The sequence below is a fragment of the Pinus tabuliformis genome, chromosome J (assembly GCF_031772625.1).
Source record: "Pinus tabuliformis cultivar Carrire ecotype Pingquan chromosome J, CPIR1, whole genome shotgun sequence".
NCBI lineage: Eukaryota > Viridiplantae > Streptophyta > Pinopsida > Pinales > Pinaceae > Pinus > Pinus tabuliformis.
The window spans coordinates 1,118,370,839-1,118,394,039 of record NC_142295.1 but is presented as its reverse complement, the minus strand read 5'-3'; the positions used below and the strand labels follow the sequence as shown (position 1 = coordinate 1,118,394,039).

Below are 23,201 nucleotides of genomic sequence, written 5' to 3'. Positions count from 1 at the left end.
TGTGAGCTTGTGAGAGGAAGAGCGTGCAAGAGAAGCTTGTGCGCATATTTGAGGAGGAATTTCCCTTGGGATTTGCAGAAGGATTTAGGGAGAATTCCCTAAATAATAAGAGCAGCCTATGCGCATAGATATAGGGAGGCAAGATCAAGCTACTTGCAAGTGTTTCAAACCTAGTTCAAGCAGGGTGAACCATTGTGTTTTCTGTTGAGACAATATTGTATTGTAAGAGATCTATTGCTCATTCTTCTATCAATAAAATTCTCAAACAAGCAAAGGGTTTTCCCAGTTGGGTTCCCTATAAAAATTGTGTTTTTGATATTGTGTGGCTGCGTTATTTCTGTTCCTATTCCACTCCAAATCAAGTAGAGAAAATTTTGTGTCTTGGGTTACAAGTATAGTTTCAGATTTGTTCATTCAAGCAAATCAAAATTTTCGTGGTTTTTCTACATGGTATCAGAGCAGTGAACAGAATCAAGACCAACACAAGTTGAGGCAAGCATCATAGGAGAAGAACTTTTGAAGCAGTCACAACCTCTAGGAGCCTTATCAAGTTAGAAGGAGCCGAGTTTTATTGTGCCTTTCTGTGATTTGGTATAGGCTGAGTTTGAGGGTAGTTCGTGGCTGAGCTCGAGGGCAGTGATGTGTTTTTTGTGTGTAATTCTCTTTGTATCAGGCCGAGATTTTCTATGTGCATTGGAAGGAGAGCTGAGCCCTTGTAGTCTCAGTATTGGAGGGCTGGAAGGCCTAATAGGTGGCTGGAACATTCCTTTAGGACAACATATGAAGGGGCTTGTAAAGGGAGGGTTACACAAGTTTTTGTGGAGGTTTAGAGGCTGAGTTGTGGAGGACTAGTGCACTGTGTTTGGGTGCACTAATCAGAGGCCGAAGAATCTCAAAGGAACACCTAGAACCGTGACCTAAGAAGAGTAGAAGAAGTCTGCTAGTTGAGGTATGTTTTGTGTTCTTTAGTGATTGATGCATTGCTAGGTTGTGTAGGGATGTTCTACAGTTTGTTTGAGCAGCAGTTGGTTGACAACATAAACTACAGTATTGGAGGACTGTTAGTGGTTGTCTTTTGTGCCCTAAGTACAACCTCATGTTAAGAACTACAAGATTGTTAGTGGGCATGTGTTGGAGAGATCTCTAAGTATGCAGAATGGTTTACCAAGGATTGTGAGTAGATCACTGTTTAGAGGGAGCATCGAACTTCATTCCATGGAAAGGGAGGATCGTGATAGTTCTGGAAGATAATGGGGTGGGAGATTTCATCAAGTAGGCAGTAATGCCACCTCAAGATCCCCAACAGTTGGCCCAACATGATAAGAATGATATCAAGGCAAGGAGGATTATTCTAGAAGGGGTCAAAGATCATATAGTACCTCATATCCATGAGAAGAAGACAACATATGAGATGTTCGATTACATCTTAAAATTGTATCAAAGTACTAGTGATACTAGGAAGCTTGCTTGTAAGGAGAAGCTAAGTATCTGGATGAGCAAGGATGAGCCCATTATCACATATTTATCAAGGTTCACTTAGGTACAAGATGAATTGGGTGGTGTTTCCGTGGTTGTATCTGATCATAACCTTTTGAGTTTTTCCTTACTTGGATTCACAAGTCTTGGAAAGGGTTCCAGGATGTTGTTAGCGGGAAAAGAGGACTTTCCAAATTGGGAAAGGTTTTGGATTGACTGCATCAGAAGAGATTCGAAGAGGGACCATAGAAGGGAGATTAGTTATGACAGTGGACGAGGAGAACTTTCCCTGACAAGCAAGGCCAAGGGCAAGAAGGGCCAAGGAGAGGTCGAGTCCAATCAGAAGGGCAAGAAGAAGGATCTAAGCAAGATCAAGTGCTTCCATTGCCATGAGTTTTGACACTATGCCACTAAGTGTCCTAAGCAGAAGGAGGAGTCCAGTAAGGATCATGTCGCTACATCAGCGGAGGTAGATGCATTTTCTGCCCAGTTCAAGAAGGATTTCTCATTGATTGCTTGCAGAGCAAGCTCAACTGATAGCAACATATGGTATATTGATTTAGGAGCATCCTTTCACATGACCAGGAATAAGAAGAGTTTTAGCCACCTGAAGGAGAAGGACATACAATTTCAAATTGAGCTAAGAGATGATAGTTAGTATGTAGCTAGAGGAGTTGGTACTGTCAATTTTCAAAGGGACTCAAGTAATCCTCTTCATCTCAAAGATGTTCTCTATGTTCCAAGATTGAGGAAAAATCTTGTTTCGGTAGCTACCCTTGAAGACAAGGGAAATGATATCATCTTCAGCAGAGATAAGGTGTACCTCCAACACTTAGCTTCTAGATGTAAGAATCAGATAGGTGATAGGGTGAAGAATCTCAACAAGTTGTAAGAATGAGATAGGTGTTAGGGTGAAGAAGTATGAGGATGAAAAGAAGGCACATTGGTGGGTAAACTATGGAACTGTAAAGACTTCATTCGTTATGTTACATATTTTTCCATTAGGTTTCAAAGGCTCGCAAGTTAGACTTTTGGAAGTTGTGGGGCTACACAAACATGAGAATAAAGATCTGAAGCTTCTAGATGTAAGAATCAAATAGGTGATAGGGTGAAGAATCTCAACAAGTTGTAAGAATCAGATAGGTGTTAGGGTGAAGAAATACGAGGATGAAAAGAAGGCACACTGGTGGGTAAACTATGGAACTGTAAAGACTTTATTCATTATGTTATATATTTTTCCATTAGGTTTCAAAGGCTCACAAGTTAGACTTTTGGAAGTTGTGGGGCTACAAAAAAATGAGAATAAAGATCTGAAGCTTCTCTAAAACAATCAGAAATTCAGGTCGACATTTAAGCTTTTGGAACAATATATGTGCTCTCTAGTCGTCTAAAGACTTCAAAAATAAAATGAATATTGTCATTTGTTGCAATTATTTTTGAAAATAGAAATGAATTATTGTTGTTTTCCTCAATTTTGTGTGGCCGCAAGCATTTGTGACTCTTATTTTGGTTGCTAAGCTTTGTACATTTCAAATATTTATCCATGATACCAAGGTTTGTGGTTATGCTATCCTACTTGTTTATTTTTATTATGCCTATTATGCCGATAGGTATTTCTCTGCGGGCTTTGGCTTGGGCAGATCTAGCCAATCAGAGACGCCTATTTTCGTTGCCCCCCTTCCAATGACAATCTGACATCTGTACCAGCGCACATAAAAGTTGGTGGTTGGGCATAGTGGAGTTTCGGCCCATGTTGGAGGGAATCACTGCCTAGAACACATTTCTTTGCGGGCTTTGGCTGGGCAGATCCAACCAATCAGAGATGCCTATTTTCGTCGCCCTCCTTCCAATGACAATTTGACATCTGTACCAGCTCAGATAATAGTTGGCGGTTGGGCATAGTGGAGTTTCAGCCCATGTTGGAGGGCATCACTGCCAAGAACAGTTCGCCTCTGTTAATGGCCGCCTTATGCACACAAGTAGGCGCAGCTTCGTGCCCACTACCACTTACAATATGTGCAAACAAGCGGTCGCAACGTTGTGCACACTACTGCCACAAATTAGTGCTTGGAGTTCAGACTTGGCACAATTGATTCTTTCCAGTTCATTATTGATTTTCTCTGTCAAGACTATTGAAATCAACCAAAATCGATCTCTTAAGTTCCAGGAGTAAGGTGGGAGCAGGCCATTGAGGCAGTGTGTGAAATTTCAGATGATAAAGAGACACACCTTCCACTGATCCTCAATGGCTTTAGTGGAGGCGTAAGTAGGTCCCTGCCCCACTGGTTCCCAACACTTCTCCCTATCCTCCTCCCAGAAGTTCGTTTAGTCAAAGAAGGCACGAGGCATTTGCAGACAATATGCTCAGGATTGCCACGGATTTACAAGTTTCTAACATAGAAGAAGGTAGTAGATTGCAAGCTAAGAGCATCTGTGGTGGTCGTTTCGCTTCACTGAAAGCATAGGAAGCAGGTGAACTGATAGTATTATATTTAGTTTTTCAATATATCTTTCTATGGTGAATTGGGCTTTATTTTGGGGCTCATTTCCCCTTTTTTTGATGCTATGTTTTTTGTTATGATGTTCATTATAAAGTACATAGCTAACCCTGAGCTTTTTAATTGTTGCACTGAATAGCAACTTGATTTCGCATATTTAGATCAAAAAGACAAATACCCTCATATAGACATCTCAAATGCCCTACAAGTACAGTGATTCGTAATTGGTTTCATATCTTTGTGTGCACAAGTACATCCAATCGCTCGGGCTTAGTTGTTATTTCATGCAGTTACTGATCTTAAGTTGCTACGTTGAATAAGTCTTCTCTAGAATAATCCAGTATCTCCATATCAAACTCACATTTTCAGTCTGGCTTGGGAGGTTTGATCATAGTTTCTCATATAGATTATATATCTTGTTTAACATGGGCTCTATTTTCTAGGATTGAAATAAGTTTTGTTTTGACTGAAACCTTGAGGGTTTTGACCTTAACTACACTTGTTGTTATGTATGATATTTTACAACTAATAGAAGGTTTCAAGCAGGGTTTTGACCTTAACTACACTTCTTGTTATGTATGATATTTTACAGCTAATAGAAGGTTTCAAGCTACAACATGGATAAAGAGCATGGTTGGATTCTAGATATGCCATGCGAACCATCTAAGGAGGAGTTTTGTCTTTGCTTGAGAAGTGGGATCATTTTATGTAATCTTATCAATAAGGTTCAACCAGGAGCAGTGTTTAAGGTGGGATACCATTTATGTCGTTGGAATGTTCACATATTTTATGAAACCTGTTATTGTCTTGAAATCTAGCCTTTCTTTTTCTAACTTGTTATTTGTCTTGGGCTGCTTAGTAGGTGGTTGCAAATCATGTTTCATCACTTCCTCCAGAAGGACGGCCTTTATCTGCCTATCATCATTTGAGAATGTAGAAATTTTCTTTTGCTTAAGAGATGAAGTTGCCTACTTTTGAAGCTTCTCATTAAGAGCAGGTTATTGAGTTGATTTCATGCTTCGAAGTTCTAGAAACTATTGATGCTTGAAAATTAAAAATTCTTTGCTTTACACATCCTTAACCACATGCTTTGGTTGAAAGATGTAATGGGAGCATTATTAAAGCGGTTTGCTGAAAAAATGACAATTGGCAAGGAAAATGTTGGTCAGAACCTTGTTGAAGCCATACAAACTGCTGCACCGGTATGCAAATATCATACCTATTCTTTTGCACTAATCCTACTCGATTAACACAAAACATTCTAAATGCAACATATGCTTTAAAACCCTAGTCTTGTTCAGTCATACATATTAGATATTAAAGATTTCTGTAAGCATATTGAACACTAGTTCCTCAAGAGTTCATGCTTTTAACTCTTTGTTGCTGTGCAGCAGGGTTCGATGCAAGCATTCATGAATCTTATCATTGGAATTTTTGTAGAGAATAGACAAGACAAATTTTCCCTGGTGAGCATCAATTGTCCTTGTCCTTGATGCAAAATGAAATACAAATTATCTCATTGCACAATATCCATAGGTTTCATGAGTAATATCTGTTATCAAATGACTTAACACATTGGCTGAAGTAAAAAAGAATCAACCATAAATACATATGCTACAGAGATTCCATCGGGATGTGGTGATTTTCACTCAGTCCTCTCTTTGTTTGTGTTTAAGATCAGAGTGAGAAGTTTTGTTCTCCAGTTTGATGGCAATTTTCATCTTATGTTAACTCTAATTTGCTTTGAAGATTCAGAAAAGCTAGGATCAAGACAATTATTTCCTAAGAGAAAAGTGGTGACTGTCAAAGTCAAGATCCAAAACCTTTGCATACCAGTCAGGAACATCAAATGCCTTTGGAAGCATAAATAAAAGAAGTCAATGTGAGTAACATTTTAAACTCTTCACTAAAAATAATAAAATTTTGATGTTGTGGAGGCAAATCAGAAATGTAAACAAAATGTACTGCAGCACGAAATAATTTCAGTCGCCATTTGATTCAATATAATGAAGGACTATTGTTTGATGAAGAATTGCATATGTGATATGCAAAACTTTTTTTTAATAATCTAGGAAGATTATCCTACCATGTTTGCATTGCCTCTATTTCCATAATGATGAGATAACCAGCGTAGCTCCAAGACGGATTACTAGTATCCCTTGTGAGCCTCATCCCAAGTTCCAACATGCCCCTGCTGTCCTAGAGTAGGCTAGTAGGAAACATTTTAAAGAGTTATATCTTACATGTGCAGTCACAGAGTATGCAATCAGGGAGCACCAGTTTTTTTGCAAATGCAGTCAGAAATCACATTTTTTTCTGATTCTGTTTGGAATGATGAAACTAAATCAAACGAATACTGCTTTTGCTGTACTAAAGCAAACATGTTAATCATTTTGTGATCCACCACTGTCTCATTATTGATTACCATCTTTTAGAAATTTCACAATGCTCATTTTATTAAACAATGGATATGATTTTATCAAACAATGGATATGATTTTCAGGACATAAGAGACATTGCTTAGAGCACGGGAAGATGTACAAGTGTTACAGCCAGAGTGGCGAAGGGATTTTGAATTGCTTGGTAAGTTAAAGGCAGAGACTTCTACACCTCGACGTTGAATGGGGGATTATTATTTTCTTTAATGTTCAAACTTTGTAAGCTATACATTTGTTTTGTTTTCATGTATTGCTATCCGATTAAGCTATTATCATGAATGGCACTGACTTCTTTCTCTCTAAAACATTATTTTTTAAGATAACCGGGTCACAGGAATTTCTAATGCTGCTAGGGGATATCAGAGTTTTGGAAGAAAACAAGATTCTTTATAATAGCCTTCAAGACCTCAAAGGTGTTTGTCAGGGTGGAAAAGGTCGTCTTATTCGAGCGAAGCAATAAAGGTCTCAATTGGAAGGTGGGTAAAAGGGTAAACAGGCACTGGATAGGAATCTGAATCTGGAACCACAACCATAGACTCTCGCTTACGTCCTGGCTCTGATGAAGGAAAAGTAAGGCATCAGAAAATAATCTCCTATCTTGTAAGCAACTAAATCTTATGGCTCCTTGCGGGGGGAATAAACACCCAATTGGGGGGCCTTCACTCCCTGGGTGTCTGCTTGATTATTATGACTGTGATAATCAGATATGACGAGGGGATCGAAATCTTAATGTTGTGTCGGCAAAATACTGCCACCCAGATATCCCTGCAATTATTGCCAGAATGGATGCCATCGTTATATTATGACAATTACAGTAATCTCTAATTATATTTACTGTTTTCTCGGGGCTCAGGAATCATAAGGGTATACTGCAGAATCAGACCCCATTTTGGGGGTTAATCTGATGCCCACAGTGCAGTGGAATTTATTGGGGAACATAGATCCCTCCTTGTCAATACATCCAAAATGGGAAAAGATGTACAGAGGATATTCAATTTTAATAAGGTGTTTGGGCCATCTGCTACACAAGGTACTGATTAAAGAGTCTTTTGACCTCGTCTTTTGACATAATAAAAAAATAAATAAAAAAATAAAAAAATAAAATAAAATACCTATATTAAGACTATATTATTAATATATAATAATAAATAATTTAATTAAATTAAATAAATTACCTTTTCTAACAAACCATTTAAATTATTTTATTTATTTATATTTTTAACCCTAACTTTATGATTTTAATTAATATATATATGTGTGTGTGTGAGATTATTAATAAATAAATAAATAAATTACTTTTTAGCTAGCCGTTGAAATTATTCTCGTCCTTAACAACCTATTATTATATATGTATTATTAAATAATTTAAATAAATAAGTAAATTATCTTCTTAAACTAACCTCTAATTATTATATATGTATTATTAAATAATTTAAATAAATAAGTAAATTATCTTCTTAAACTAACCTCTAAAAGTATTTTATTTTTTTTCCTAACTTTTATCTTAATAACCTAATAGTATAACTTTAATATATATATATATATATAAATTAATTTTTAAAACTAATCATTAAATTTTTTTTATGTATTAATATTAAAAATAATAATATTATTAAATTAATGAATAATAATTTGACTTGGGTCCTAGGGTCAAAATTAGTCATTGCTCGATTTAGCGATTGGAGTCTCTGCTCAGACTATTTAACATGCTAAGCTGGATCTGTTTCTTCAACTTGTCTTGACGATGAACCACACTTGTTGGTTCGAAACGCGTCGACGAAGGTCTTTCTATATGTGGTTTATGCCGAAGCTCTTCTTATAACAATTACTAGCTTATTTTTGTCCATGAACAGAGGAAATTTATATGGATACATAGCAATTGATCCGATCTGTAATTCAAAATAGGCAAAGATGTACAGAGAATATCCAATTTTTATATGGTTTTTGGGCCATCTGCTACACAAGGTACTGATTAAAGAGTCTTTTGACCACGTCTTCTGGCAAAATTTGCATAAAATCACTGACTTGTTTTTGTCCATGAAATGGCAGAGGAAATTTACATGGATACACAACCATTGATCCGATCTGTAATGGATGGTTACAATGTCTGCATTGTTGCGTATGGTCAAACAGGATCTGGAAAGACCCACACCATGGTTAGTATCTTTCTTCTAAGGATTTTGTTCAAAAAAATTGGTGATTTCCTAAAGATATATATTTAAAATTAAAATGGCTTTAGATGAGAAAGCAGCTTCTGATTCTTAACTAATAGATTAATTTTTAGATCTTTCTCAAGGTAACCTGGCTTGACATTCCACACTTATTAAAATTCAGAGTGGTCTAACAGGTTCTTTCTGAAAAGGAATTCGGAGTCAACTATAGATCTCTCAGTGACCTCTTCGAGTTATCTCAAATAATTTATTCTCTGTTTTTATGACTTTGCAGCTCCAAACGGACATGCTGAGCGAACTTTCAGGACACCACCTGATCAGTAGTCGATGAAGGTGGGAAAACGAAGGTTGTAATAACGTGAGTTTTGCCCTTGTGGACATTTTAATGCTATCTCGGCAAACTAGTGTTAATTGATGTTGTATAATAGTGCCAGCGTTTCTCACAAGCCATCAGGTAGGTTTATGCTTCCTTTATAGAGGAAATCAAGGATAAAAGAAAAATATAAATTGTAAATCAAGTGTAAATCGATGTTAAAGAAAATGCAACGGACTGGGACTACAATTTTGAAAGTCCACTTGAAATTCCTTGTAAACCAAGGAATAATGCTTATAGTTTATTATTTGCAGTATGCACCAACATTTTTTTTTATAATTCCTTGTAAACCAAGGAATAATGCTTATAGTTTATTATTTGCAATATGCATCAACATTTTTTTTATAACAAGTTAATTATTATATTGGTTTGTAGGATAAAGGCTACTTGTGAAGAAGTAGAACCGTAAGAAGCCATCTTAGTTGTCACATGATATGTGTAAATGCAAGGTCACATGTCATTTCCTATGTGACCAGAGATAATCTGGCTGTTAAAAGACTAGCGGCACAGAGGGAAGCTTTACCAACAATTAACTTCCCAATAAATTCTAGGTGTCAAATTTTTGATTTGGGGATGAACTGGAATCCCCTTCAGCAATGGATAATATGGACTGCAAAAGATAGAAGTATGGAATGTGATTAAGTTGAAAAGAACAATGTTACCTCTAACCAAACGCAAAGGGATGTCAATCTTCATTTTGGGATGTCAATCTTCATTTTGGTTTAGCAGAGGAAACTATTTCACACATGGAAAACACTATGCCCATATATTCCTGCAATAAAACACCATGTCCATATATATTCCTGCAATAGGATGCAGGAAAATAGGATTTGGAAATGACTTGAAAATGTAATCATAATTGGAGCAATGTGTTTAAATATTTTTAATTTGAATATTAACATAATTTCATAATTGGAGCAATGTGTTTAAATAATTTTAATTTTAATATTAACATTGTATACACAATTGATATTTTTAGGAGCAATGTGTTTATGCATTTTTAATTTGAATATTATTGTATATACAAGGTTTTTGCCAAAAAAAAAGAAATGGACAATTTAGTAGACGAATTTAGATTTGCGTAATTAAAATGATTTTTCAATTTTAAGATGTTAAGATTGATTGATGGATTTGTAATTTAATGATTTTTAACATGGTTGGGAGATAAATTAATTGATGTGACTTGTAAATTGTGATTTTCTCTTTTTGGATATTAACCCTATTGCAATTTTTTTATGATATTTTTATTTTGAAATGGTTTAGTTTTTGCATTAAATTATCATATAATTGATTTATGCATGTTTTTGGGTGATTGAAATTTTGTGTATTATGAATTGAATGCATTGTAGTTCTCTTCTTTTTGTGATTTAATATATCTCAAATTTCAAATGATAAAGTGAGATTTAATATATCACAAATTTCACATGATAAATTGTATTTTGAGGTCTAGTTTTTACCTTAATTTTAATTTTTGAGAATTGTGATAGAGATTTGGCTTATACATAACTTTGGATTGGAAAGTTCACATGTTAAACTGATTGACTTATACATAACACTATCCTCTGGTTTTGTAATCTTATATATTTTTTTTTAGAATTATGATCAAAATTTTGGATATTATGAATGAACGTTTTTTCTTTGGATTGGAAAGTCCACATGATAAACTGTGTTTTGAAATGATTTTATTTGTCTCTCTAAAATTTATACATAGTTGTAGCCTCAAGTGCTAAAATCGTACATTTTTCTGAGAACTGTGAGTAGAGTATTATGAATGGAAAGTGGAAAGTGCTTGCATATTACGATTGTATCAAACTGTACAAAAAAAACTATAAACATTATCTTGAATTGTAGGTTACAATGTAGTTAAAATTGAGGTTTAGTTCAAGATAAAAAACCTTAAAAGTATGAATATAAATTGTAGTTAAATCAAATCTAGTACAAATTATCTACAAAATTTAAATTACAATGAATGAACTTTTTCCACTATAGAGATCCATCTTTAAATTAATGAAATGAAAACATTTTCCACAATATTGATCCATATTTAAATTACAATGAAATGTTTTTTTTTCTATAATACAGATCCATCTTTAGAAATTTAAGGAGATGAAATGTGAAGCAAAAGTTTAATAATCTTTTGATGGAAAATAAAAGTTATTGTGTCATTTTTGTTTCAGCTAGTTTAAGGTTTGTTCTAACCAACAATAAATCCATCTTAAGCTACTCGTTTGTTCTACCTAATAATAAATACATCCTAAGTTGTTCTAATTTAATGTACAATAAATCCATAATCCATCTTAACCTTACAAAGAGCAAAGTCTAAAAAGTAAAAGTTTCAAATTTCAACATTCTTTATTCTATAAATGGTTAAACATTTATTAAAATGACAAAAAATGTAAATAGAGTTGAGATATAATCTAACATAGGGCTGAAACCAATAATGCATTGATGAAACAAGAAAACAAGCTTTCCATTAATAAGTGTATAAATTAATATTTTAAGAATGAAAATTTGTTTTAATTATTTTGAAAGGGTATTTTCATCCTAAATAGATGGTCGCACTATTTTTTTATTCATTTAAAAAATATTGATATGTGCGCCTCTTCGAGTTGTCGAGATAATACAATAAACAAACACGCACACTGCTCTTCTCTCATTACCACATTCAGCCTTACCACTTTTATCTCTATAAATTCGTTGCAACATAAGCTTTAGAAATATACACATTCCTTTAGAAGAAAGGAAAGGTTTGAAGTTGTTGTAAGAAAGAAGCAGGGCAATCGAAATGGATTTGCACTAGATATTCGCAAACACCATACATGTCTATCAAAAACATTGCATTACATTACGTTAGGATTACGACTGAAAAAATTGCAAGCGATATGCCCACTGGAGCCTTAGATTGGGCACCCTCAATCTTACGCCACTTGGCAGGCCCAAATGTCCCAAATCTAGCTGCTAGAAATTCCTAGATCTAATGGCCAAGATCACCTAGATTGGATGAACAAGATCTACCAAATCTCATGGCCACGATTTATTAGATTGTACAGTTAGAAAGATCCATATCTTACGGCCAAAATTTTCCAGATTGGACGACCAAGATCTACCATATTTGATGGTTATGATTGCTCAAATTGGACAGCCAAGATCTACTAGATACGACGACCACGATTGCCCAGATCGGATGGCCAAAATGGCCCAAATCTGATGGTTACAATTTCTCAAGTTGGACAACCAAGATTGCCTAGATCGGACGACCAAGATCTGTTAGATTTGTTGTGATCACTTAAATTGTATGACCAAGGTCTACCAAATCTGATGGCCACGATTGCCTAGATCGGATGGCCAAGATCCGACGACTATAATTTTTCAAATCAGACGACCAAGATCTATATCTGACGACTGTGATTGCTCAAATTGGACGACCAAAATCTACTAGATCTGATGGCCAAGATTGCCCAGATCGGTCGACCATAATGGCCCAGATCTGACGGCTATAATTTCTCAAATTGGACGGCCAAGATTTACTAGATATGATGGTTGTGATTGCTTAAATTGGACGACCAAGATCTACCAGATCTGACGGCCACGACTGCCTAGATTATATTGCCAGAATGGCCTAGATCTGATAACTACAATTTCTCAACTCAGACGACCAAGATTGACTAGATCTATGGCCATGATTTACTAGATCGGATGACCAAGATCTACCATATCTGACGACTATGATCGCTCATATTTGACGACCAAGATCTGCTAGATTTCACGACCATGATTGCGCAAATCGGATAGCCAAAATGGCCCAGATTTGATGGCTGCAATTTCTCAAATTGGACAGCCATGATCTCTCAGATCTAACGACCATGATTTGTCATATTTGACGGTTGTGATCACTCAAATTGGACTGCCAATATCTACCAGATCTGACAGTCAGAATGGCCTAGATATGACAATTGCAATTTCTCAAATCATATGCCCAAGATCGCCCAGATGTAATGACCATGCTTTACCATATTGGACGACCAAGATTTGTCATATTTGATGGTCTAGATTGCTTTGATCAAACAATCGAGATTGTCCATATCGGATGACCAACATCACCTATATATGACTGCCACAATTTCTCAGATGTGAAGGCCGAGATTTCTTTGATCGAACTACCAAGATTATCTTGATTAGACGGCCAAGATCACCCAAATTTGACGATCATGATTTCTGAGATCTATGATCGATATTGCTCTGATCAAATGGCTATTAGAGGGCCAAGATTGCCCAGATATAAGGGCCACTATTTACTAGATCGGATGGCTTCGATTTTTTAGATTTGACAGTCACGATCGCTTTGATTGAATGGCTGAGATTGTCCATATCGAAGGGCCAAGATCTCAGATTTGACGATCAAGATCATTTTGATCGAATGACTGAGATTGTCCATATCAGAGGACCAAGATCAAACTGGATGGCCATGATTTCTCATATTTGACTGTCAAGATCGATTTAATCGATCAATCGAGATTGTCTAGATCAAATGACCAAATTTTCCTAGAGCTGGAGCCCTTGATTTGGGTAGTGGATCTCACGCCACTTGGAAGTTAGGTTGATGGTTGGTGTGTATAAGTTGTTTGACACATGGCATCCCTACAGTCATAGATCGATCGGTGAGTCGATATGTGATTTTTCACAATATGGTAAGTTTGTCAGTTGGAGGCGTTGTCTGGTAATTTTGTAGGAATGGGCATTTGTGAGGTTTATAAAGGCTTGGTATGATTTAATTTTAATGTGTGTAGGAGGAATTCAATGTGGTCGCCAGAGGAGATGTGCAACCTGCAAAACCTTAGTAATGTAGACAACCATTTAAATCACCTCATGGGGCCTATAATTGTAGTATTCTCCCTAAAGATTAGGAATTAGAGATGGCGGACTTGTCCCAAAAAAATTTAGGGGCTCAATACCTTTGAAAGTGGTCGATCTACACAATATGCAACAGTTGGTTGTGTCGCACAATTCATTGAGTGAAGCAATACCCTCTTTAATCAGCATGATCTCAGCTCCAATACCTCTTTTGTTGGGAAATTTGGCATGATTGAAGACTCTGGAGCTCAATAAAAATCTTTTTAGTGGAGGAATACCCAATACATTTCTAAATCTCACATCTCCATTGGAATTGAACCTATCCTAAAGCTTTCTTGTTGTAATAGTTTTGGTATTGACCATCAAAGAATTCACTACAAATACAATCACTCTACCATAAATCAGATTTGGTTTGTTATGTTTTAAACTTCTTAAACTAATAAACTAGCCATTTTTTAGTAATAAATTAGCCTTGAAGTAAAATCATGAGCAAAAGGCATAGCCTAAGATGAGATATAGTTTATAAGCCACTAGCCTTAAGTTACAACATGTATACTATTGTGTTTAAATTTAAAAATTGAAAATTATATATTAAAATTTTCTTTGAAGTTTAAAGTCTTGAAAAGCATAGCATAGTTACATCACAATCAATTTATGTTAGTAAAAGGGCACAACACTGCCTTATGGTTATTCCCATGCCTATTCTCAGTATAGAAATATCATGGTATATATTAAAGTTTTTATCGTTGATGTGATATCTCTCAACCAATGTGGTATTATTTTTTCACATAAAAAGCATTTACATAGTAGAAACAAAGTCATTTTGTAGGTGTATGTTGGGCGATCTCATATCGAATGATTGTACCATTTATGTTGACTTGATGTTTGGTAAGATTATTTGTTGACTTGATGGTGTAGTTTTGGTAAGATTATATGGTAGTTTGTACCACTAAATTCATCCTCTATTGTGCATGCCATGAATTACAAGCATGTCACCTCCAAGGAGTTTGTGGTGCACTACTTGGTTAAAGATCAATAAGGGTTAATGAGGTTTGACTCACTTGACCCCATAAATAACAAGTTAAAAGTAGATTTGGATTTCCATGTGCCCAAAATAAGGTATTCTAACTATGGTCTAATAAGAACTTTGCACGGATAATTAGATCCATAAATGTAGGAATTGCCCAAGAAAGTGTCCAAAATGTCAAAATGAGTGAAAGTTGGTGAACAAGGGATAAAAAGAATCCAAGGACACCACCTAAGTGTTAGACATCCTAGTAAGGCCCCAAATTTATGATAATGTGAAGGGTATTACAAGGAAATGTTGATCACATTAAAGTAATAATTGAGAGGTATTATTTTGTCATTGGGCAAGTTACACATGAATCTAGTGTAGGTTTGAACCACATAATGCACTCCCTATTCTAGATAGGCACATAGTAATCAAGGATGAAGGAGGTGAATATGCTAGGTTAGATGTATAAAGGGCAAGAGAAGGGAGGTGGAAACACTAGGGTGGCCTTATTGAGTGAAGAGAAGAGAGGTGACTATTCTAGGCTAGATTAGTGAGGACAAAAGAGTAGAGAGAGTAATAGGTGTTATTAGTATGATCACGAAAGTGACCATGTAGCTACAATTGACCACTTAACACTCAATGTCTTGCAGGAGTGGTTGTTGACTAAGATTCCATCTTCTTAATTTGGCCCTACTCAAGATAATGATCCATGAGGAGACCAACCAAATGAACAAAGTAGAAAAATGACCAAGAGCTTGGAGAGATGGAAGGAAAATAGACTACCTTGAGTAGGCTTGAGTTGTCAAGGAGAGTAACAAATGAAGCATAGGAGAAGTACAATGCCATCAACCCTTAATATAGCCATTAAAGGTCCCTAAAGGTCTTATTCAAGTCGAGTTTTAATTTGACTTGTTATATCCTTATTGAAAACACTTACAGATAAGAAAAATTGTATTAGGGCATTGGTGAAATATGGATGATAGAGGAGAGACCTACATCAAGTGTTTGGATGATAAGGGAATGAGGGAGAATTAGAGCTCCTCTAAGCTAGTTGAGAACAACGAAGATGTGACAAAGTGGGAAGCCCATGTGGAGTTCCCTTAAGGATAATCATGTATTAAAATAAAAATAAAAGTAAGTCTTGATAAGTCTTACCTAGTCACACAAACTTTTGAGTAATAAGGAGAGGAAGCAAACTTTGAAGAAGATAGGATACTAGACTAAAGAGACAAGGGATAAGCCTTGGAAGTGATATTTGGAAGGTGAGAAAAGGGAACAAGATAATAAAAACAAAATAAGTCATCCCCTCATGAAAAAACAAGAGCTCTTCCTAAAAGGTATATAGAATCATCATCATTGCATCCAAACAAGGGTGGCCATGGAGGATGTTCTACTTCAAGTCTCATGGGAGAAATGAGAAATGTGTATTCATTATCTCGATGCCAAGGGATTAGGGAATTTCAATGACTTTGAGAGGTCTTGTCTTATATTTTTAAAACTTTAAATGGTCCAAGGAGTGGTTGAAAAGTGCATAGTGTTGAGGGCATGCCATACATGAGTTGTTATGATGTTACAATCACTCATTTGATCATGAATTCATTGTAGCAAATCTCAATAAAGAACAAATTCACTACATTAACCTTTCATTTACTGAAAAAGGGTATGTTGGGAAGGTTAAAGGAAAGGAATTGGGCATGTTTCCAGGAAATCTTAGGGGAGAACTCAAAGAGGGATTCAATTATGAGGTAATTTTGATTAGGGCTTGCCCTAAGGATATCTATAAATTACCTTTGGGAGGAGTGAGAAGAGAGGACTTAGACAAAGGGAGCATGAGGGAGTTGAGGAAGCCATGGTGTGAACCATTGTAGGATGAGAGAGGATAGGAGGGTCAAATGTTTTTTGTCGACTTTTCATTAGAGAAATTTTGAGGTAAAAAATGGGCCTAAAAAAATGTACAACAAAAATTAACTTTATAAGAACCAGTAGGATTCAATATGATGCTATCAACCATGGGGGATGATTCACCATTTTTGGAGTAAAAAAAAACATGGGTACTCCTTGGATGCAAAATTAAATTCTGCATCCAACGGGTACTCCTGCTTGAAATTTGAGTAAAATCATAGGGAGATAAGTTGAAAATATGAGTTGAAAAAGTAGTTTTTTCTTTTTTTCCCTCCAAAACTTGATGAGGTAATCTAATCTTATTTAATATTTCCACTAATATTTTATAATATTCCTTAGGAGGCCCATTTTAGACCTCAAAGTTTCTTTAATGAAAAATTGCTTCAGTCCAAGGAGAGGGAAAGGTGCATTCAACATCACTCAAGATAAGAGGGGAATCATGCATGGGTTTGTTTGGAGAGATACTTACATGATGAATTAGGAGATTGGTGTCAAGGTCAATGAGGTTAGGGAGGAATCCTATGGAGGGAATTCCTTCTTAGGATATGAAACAATCATAACTTTGATCTAATAAGTAGTGGATATTGACTACTTATTTCTAGTTGACTAATGACTCTTCCATTGTAATTCCTTCATAGAATTGTAAACAAGCAGCGAGTGCAATGAAACATTTTACCTAAACAATAGTTAATTTAGAGTACAAGACAATAATATATTATCTAAAAATGTTGTACAAGAGGCAATAATCATTGCTTACATAAAAAATTACTAACAGATGCTTAACCTCGATACAAGAAGTAAACTTAAATCTAAAATATAGTACATCTATCATTCAAAATGATAGACCATATCATCTAACCAGATTATTTAGAAAGCCCCCTTCGACCTCTTCCTCCTGATTATACACAATGGATCCCCACACACCAAGCATATAGCCCTCTATTGGATAAAGAAGTCACTTCAAAAAGAATATACAAATCCATTAGAAACAACAGAGGCATAACCTCCTCTTCAAGCATCCCCTTATCTATTGACTTTTCTTGTTATCCATATCATAGTGTACTAAAATGGAATAGGTTGTTCGTGTAACAATAACTTTAGACACAAACCAAGCTCCTAGCATCACTGCCACATAACATGTGAGGTGAGTGCACATCTCAATATACCCATTGCAACAAATACATATTATATTCCAATGATTTTGTAGTGAAAATTTTACATCTCAACACACTCCCAACAATGGGGACAATCATATAGAACAATAGTTGCACAATATCCAAATATTTATCTCAACCACAACACCCTCTTAAGCCTCTTCGCCCCAATGATTTTAATAAGTATACATGTCAACAATGTTACAAATCCTAGTTGACACACATCAAGGTAAGTGGAACACAATCTGCCCTTTAGTTCAAGCCCTTCTCCCAAACAATATATAAACTAGGGATAAGGTAGCCCCTCTTAAGAATAATGCTTCCCCCTTTGGAGAATATCCCAAAACCTAAATCATGGTGGTAGAAGGAGGTGTATCACAACAATACTTCTATTGAGTAGATATTTAAAATTCCTTTCACTCCACATATTGTACAAACACAACTTCCTCCAAATCAAATTTCGATGAACATTCTCAAGCCTCTTTGCCCATGGTTTCTAATAAGAATAGATGCCAAGAACGTTATAGGTGCTATTTGACACATATTAAGGGAGGTGGAACATATCCTTAAGTTTCAAAAATAAACTTTCCTCCTTTAGTTCAAGCCCTTATATCGACCAACTATAGAAAGTTGGGATAAGGTAGCCCCTTCTAAGAACAATACTTCCACCTTTGGATAATAAGGCTAGTTAAAACCTAAATCATGGTGGTAGAAGGAGGCATATGTCAATAAGGACTTCTTTTGATTAGATACTTAAACAAATTTTCACCCCTTACAAACATGGTTTCATCGAGATCTATCAAAATTACTTAGCATTACTTAGGACATTTTCACCATGACATCTTCTAAGTTCATTAACCAAAACAACATCTCATTTAAAGTATTTTCTATTATCTATAATAGGGAACTCACTCTGTTGGTTGCACCAACTCTGTTAGGCTTTGATATAGAACCTATGCTTATTAGTAGAATAGTTTATCCAACACTTTGACACGCTGAGGGAACTCTCTCAGTTGGTTCTATCAACTCTTTTAGGCATTAATATAGAGCCCAAGCTTATTAGTGGAATAGTTTATCCAACACTTTAACATACCAAGATCCACTGTTATTTCATAAAAAAAGACAAAAACAAAAAAAGGTGAAACAAATCTACTTTTCCTTTCCTAAACATGTTTTTTGTGAATTTGTTTTTTACTCAAAAACATTTATCCCTATGTAAATTTTTTATTTTTTATTTTCAAATTTTATTTATGATAAAAATTATTTTAATTAGTATATAGAATAGCATACATCGAACCATATTTAAACACAAATGTTATAAGTTTAGAATGCACGCACTTCTTTATGTAGCATAAAGAATATAACAAAAATGCCTTACCATGATATTATTATATTAATATAAATTTAAACTCGGTCCCAAAGCTGTTTTTGTTTTCAAATGGAATACATTACCTTCATCTCATTTGCTAACACATGCACTGCTTAATAAAGCTACAAAATGAAATAGGTGGAGATTTTAGTTGTAGAATTTGGTGGAAAGTTTAGCTGTAATGTGATCAAAGTTTTGGTAAATATTTGTCTATCAGTGTAAGTTTAGAGGGTGAAGAAAAAGCACAGGGATCCCTATCAAGTAATCTGTCGAACGTGAACACTCTCGCCGGCGATCACATTTCCACGCTTACTTATAATGCGTGTGAAACAACAAAAAACTCCTTCCTCCCTCCATCCAACAAATAAAGTATTCCAAATCGATCTTTCCACGCTCTATAACCAAATCCACGCAAACATGAAACCGCAGGGCCACCCTTAGCGAATTGAACCACGCCTCCGCGAGATTGAACAATGGGAAAATGAAGCAATGACCACGACCACCCTGAATTTGGTCCCACATGCATTACAAAGATAGAATAAAGAGATTTTATAGACTGCAAATGAGCCACTGAAAAATATAACGTGTCCGATTGCATTATGTTTCGTAACGTTAACAAGTAGCGCTGAACCAACCGTTTATATGATGCCAACTGGTGCCCTTTAAGCTTTCCAACTGTTAATAGATGAATGGTAGAGAGAGATGGTGCGGGTGTCCATAGATGAGTGGTCCACGTGGCGGAGCCAGATGGCCAACGTGGTTCCCCGTAGCCCATACTGAAGATGGCCAACGTGGTTCCCCGTAGCCCATACTGACTGTCCATGCGATGCCAAATGGCTCTGAATTGAGCAGTTAGATTGAAACCAAGTGTCAAGAAATGAACGACCCATATTATGCCAACCATAGGCCAACCGTCGATAGATCAATAGTTCAACTGTTGTGCCAACTCACAGAGATCTCATGCGTCAGCTCTGAATTGAGCAGTTAGATTGAAACCAAGTGTCAAGAAATGAACGACCCATATTATGCCAACCATAGGCCAACCGTCGATAGATCAATAGTTCAACTGTTGTGCCAACTCACAGAGATCTCATGCGTCAGATCAACTAGATCTGGACCGTCCGATGTGCCCAATCTAGACCGTTGAATTTGTACGATATGGACTGTCCAATGTGCCCAATCTAGACCGTTGAATCTGTGCGATACGGACGATATGGACCGTCCGATGTGCCCAATCTAGACCGTTGAATCTGTGCGATATGGACGATATGGACCGTCCGATGTGCCCAATCTAGACCGTTGAATCTGTGCGATATGGACGATATGGACCGTCCGATGTGCCCAATCTAGACCGTTGAATCTGTGCGATATGGACGATATGGACCGTCCGATGTGCCCAATCTAGACCGTTGAATCTGCGCGATATGCGTGCCCAATCTAGACCGTTGAATCTGTGCGATATGGACGATATGGACCGTCCGATGTGCCCAATCTAGACCGTTGAATCTGTGCGATATGGACGATATGGACCGTCCGATGTGCCCAATCTAGACCGTTGAATCTGCGCGATATGGATGATATGGACCATCCGATGTGCCCAATCTAGACCGTTGAGACCGATGTGCCCAATCTAGACCGTTGAATCTGTGCGATATGGACGATATGGACCGTCCGATGTGCCCAATCTAGACCGTTGAATCTGCGCGATATGGACGATATGGACCATCCGATGTGCCCAATCTAGACCGTTGAATCTGCGCGATATGGACGATATGGACCGTCCGATGTGCCCAATCTAGACCGTTGAATCTGCGCGATATGGACCGTCAGATCTGCGTATTCTCAGCCGTTAGACCGTTGAATCTGTGCGATATGGACCCTCAGATCTGCATATTCTCAGCCGTCCGATTGAATCTGCGCGATATGGACCGTCAGATCTGCATATTCTCAGTCGTCAGACCGTTGAATCTGTGCGATATGGACCCTCAGATCTGCATATTCTCAGCCGTCCGATTTAGAAGATCTAGACTGTCAGGTCTTCTTAATCTAAACCGTCAGATCTTCTTAATCTAAACCGTCCGATCGACATAATATCAGCCGTCAGATCTGGGAGATTTGGACCATCGGATCTGCATAATCTCAGCCATCAGATCTATGCGATCTGGACCGTCAGATCTACTTAATATCGGTCGTCAAATCTGCGCGATCTGGACAGTCCAATCTTTGTAATATCATCTGTTATATCTGCTGAATTTTAGCCGTCAGATCTACCAAATCTCAACCGTCAGACCTGCCGAATCTCAGCCGTCCTTTGTAATATCATCCGTTATATCTGCTGAATTTTAGCCGTCAGATCTACCAAATCTCAACCGTCAGATCTGTCGAATCTCAACCGTCTGATCCATTGAATCTCAGCCATCCGATCTGCACTCTTTGGACCGTCAGATCTTCTTAATCTCAGCCGTCGAATATTCTAGATCTAGACCGTCCGATCTGTATAATCTCAGCCGTCAGATCCGATCTGTATAATATCAGCCGTCAGATCTGGGAGATCTAGACCGTCAGATCTTTGTAATATTAGTAGTCAGATCTAGATGATCAGGATCGTCAGATCTGCCAAATCTCAGCGGTCAGATTTGTTGACTCTCAGCCGTCAGATCTGTTGAATCTTAACCATCGGATCTGCAAGATATTGACAGTTAGATCTACTCGAGCTCAATCGTTAGATCTGCGCAATCTAGACCCTCAGATGTGTCAAATATCAGCCGTCGAATTTGTGCAATCCAGAGCGTTAGATCTGTTAAATATCAGCCGTCAGATCTGTGTAATCTTAGCTGTCAGATCTGCACGATCTGGAGCATCCGATGTGCTAGATCTCAGCCGTCAGATCTGCGCAATCTTGACCGTCCAATCTGCTTGATCTCAGTGTTCATATGTGCGTGATCTGGACCGTCATATCTGCTAAAATTTCAGTCATCCGATGGGTGCATGCAGGGATGGAATTTGACGGGCATTTTGCCCGTCATAAGGCTTTTTAAACGTATTTGACGGCTGAAATTTGTCCATGCCCGTTTTGACTGACGTGCCCGGAAGAGTAGAAAACGTTTTTTTGACGTTTGGAACTTTTTCCAAAACGTTCTTACGCCCGTTGCTTAAGGTTGGAATTCGGTTGAAAAACGCCATTCCCTTATCTTACGCCCGTCACACACACTGTTTCAGGCAAGTAGCTCAATGAATTGTGGAAATGTCCCTTAGCCGAAGATTTTTTCTCTGGGAAAATTTGGAATCTTTCCCTGGACGATTTCGAAATTCGGGGATCTGTGCATGCCACTGCATGGTCTCCCTGTGTTTCACCCAACGAATGTGGCCCGTGGGCTTGTTTTCTTTGTACAATCGAGTTCATGATTCACAGTGCACAGTCTCTCTCAACGCATTGCCCATTCAAACTTACGCCTGTCGCAGTGTCGCCCAGCTCAAGATTGGCTCAATTACAAATCGGTGCTTCAAAGTTCAGGTTAGTGATTTTTTAGTTGTTCACGATTCCCGATGGATTATTGTATTTTACAATCATTTTTTTTCAAATCTTGCTCTAAAAATAATATATTATACTGTTGTTGGATGGGTTGGCAACATTAAAAATCTCAGCATTGAAAAGTTAAAAGCGAAGGCGGTGATCTTATTCAAGATATGGCAATTCCAATTTACTTTTCAGATTATGATTGTTGCTGGAGGGCCCTAGTCATATATAATTCATTTACGGCCTATTTTAATCTATGCAATAAGGGTTTGGCAAGGCTTCCATTTCCATCACCTCTAGAACTGAACCCCAAGCCCAAGCACAGGCCCAGGTCAGAAAACCATAAGTTTGCTAATAACATCTCCATGGAAAGCATAACTCGTTTAAAAAAATAGATCTAACTGTATTAAAGAACATAATTTATTCTAACAAATTGA

At 36.9% G+C, this 23,201-nt stretch overlaps 1 long non-coding RNA gene across 3 annotated transcripts; it reads left to right on the top strand.

Annotated features, from left to right (window-relative positions):
- Positions 1-405: 405 nt before the first annotated feature.
- On the top strand, positions 406-9,816 carry LOC149230997 (uncharacterized). 3 transcript variants are annotated; one of them, XR_016248039.1, is made up of 5 exons: positions 406-5,176; positions 5,369-5,440; positions 6,478-6,557; positions 8,462-8,568; positions 8,858-9,816. It is a non-coding gene; the product is annotated as an uncharacterized LOC149230997 (long non-coding RNA). The 3 variants fall into 3 exon arrangements; XR_016248037.1 differs by having other exon boundaries at positions 5,366-5,440; XR_016248038.1 differs by lacking the exons at positions 8,462-8,568; positions 8,858-9,816 and having other exon boundaries at positions 5,366-5,440; positions 6,478-7,120.
- The last annotated feature ends 13,385 nt before the right edge of the window (positions 9,817-23,201 follow it).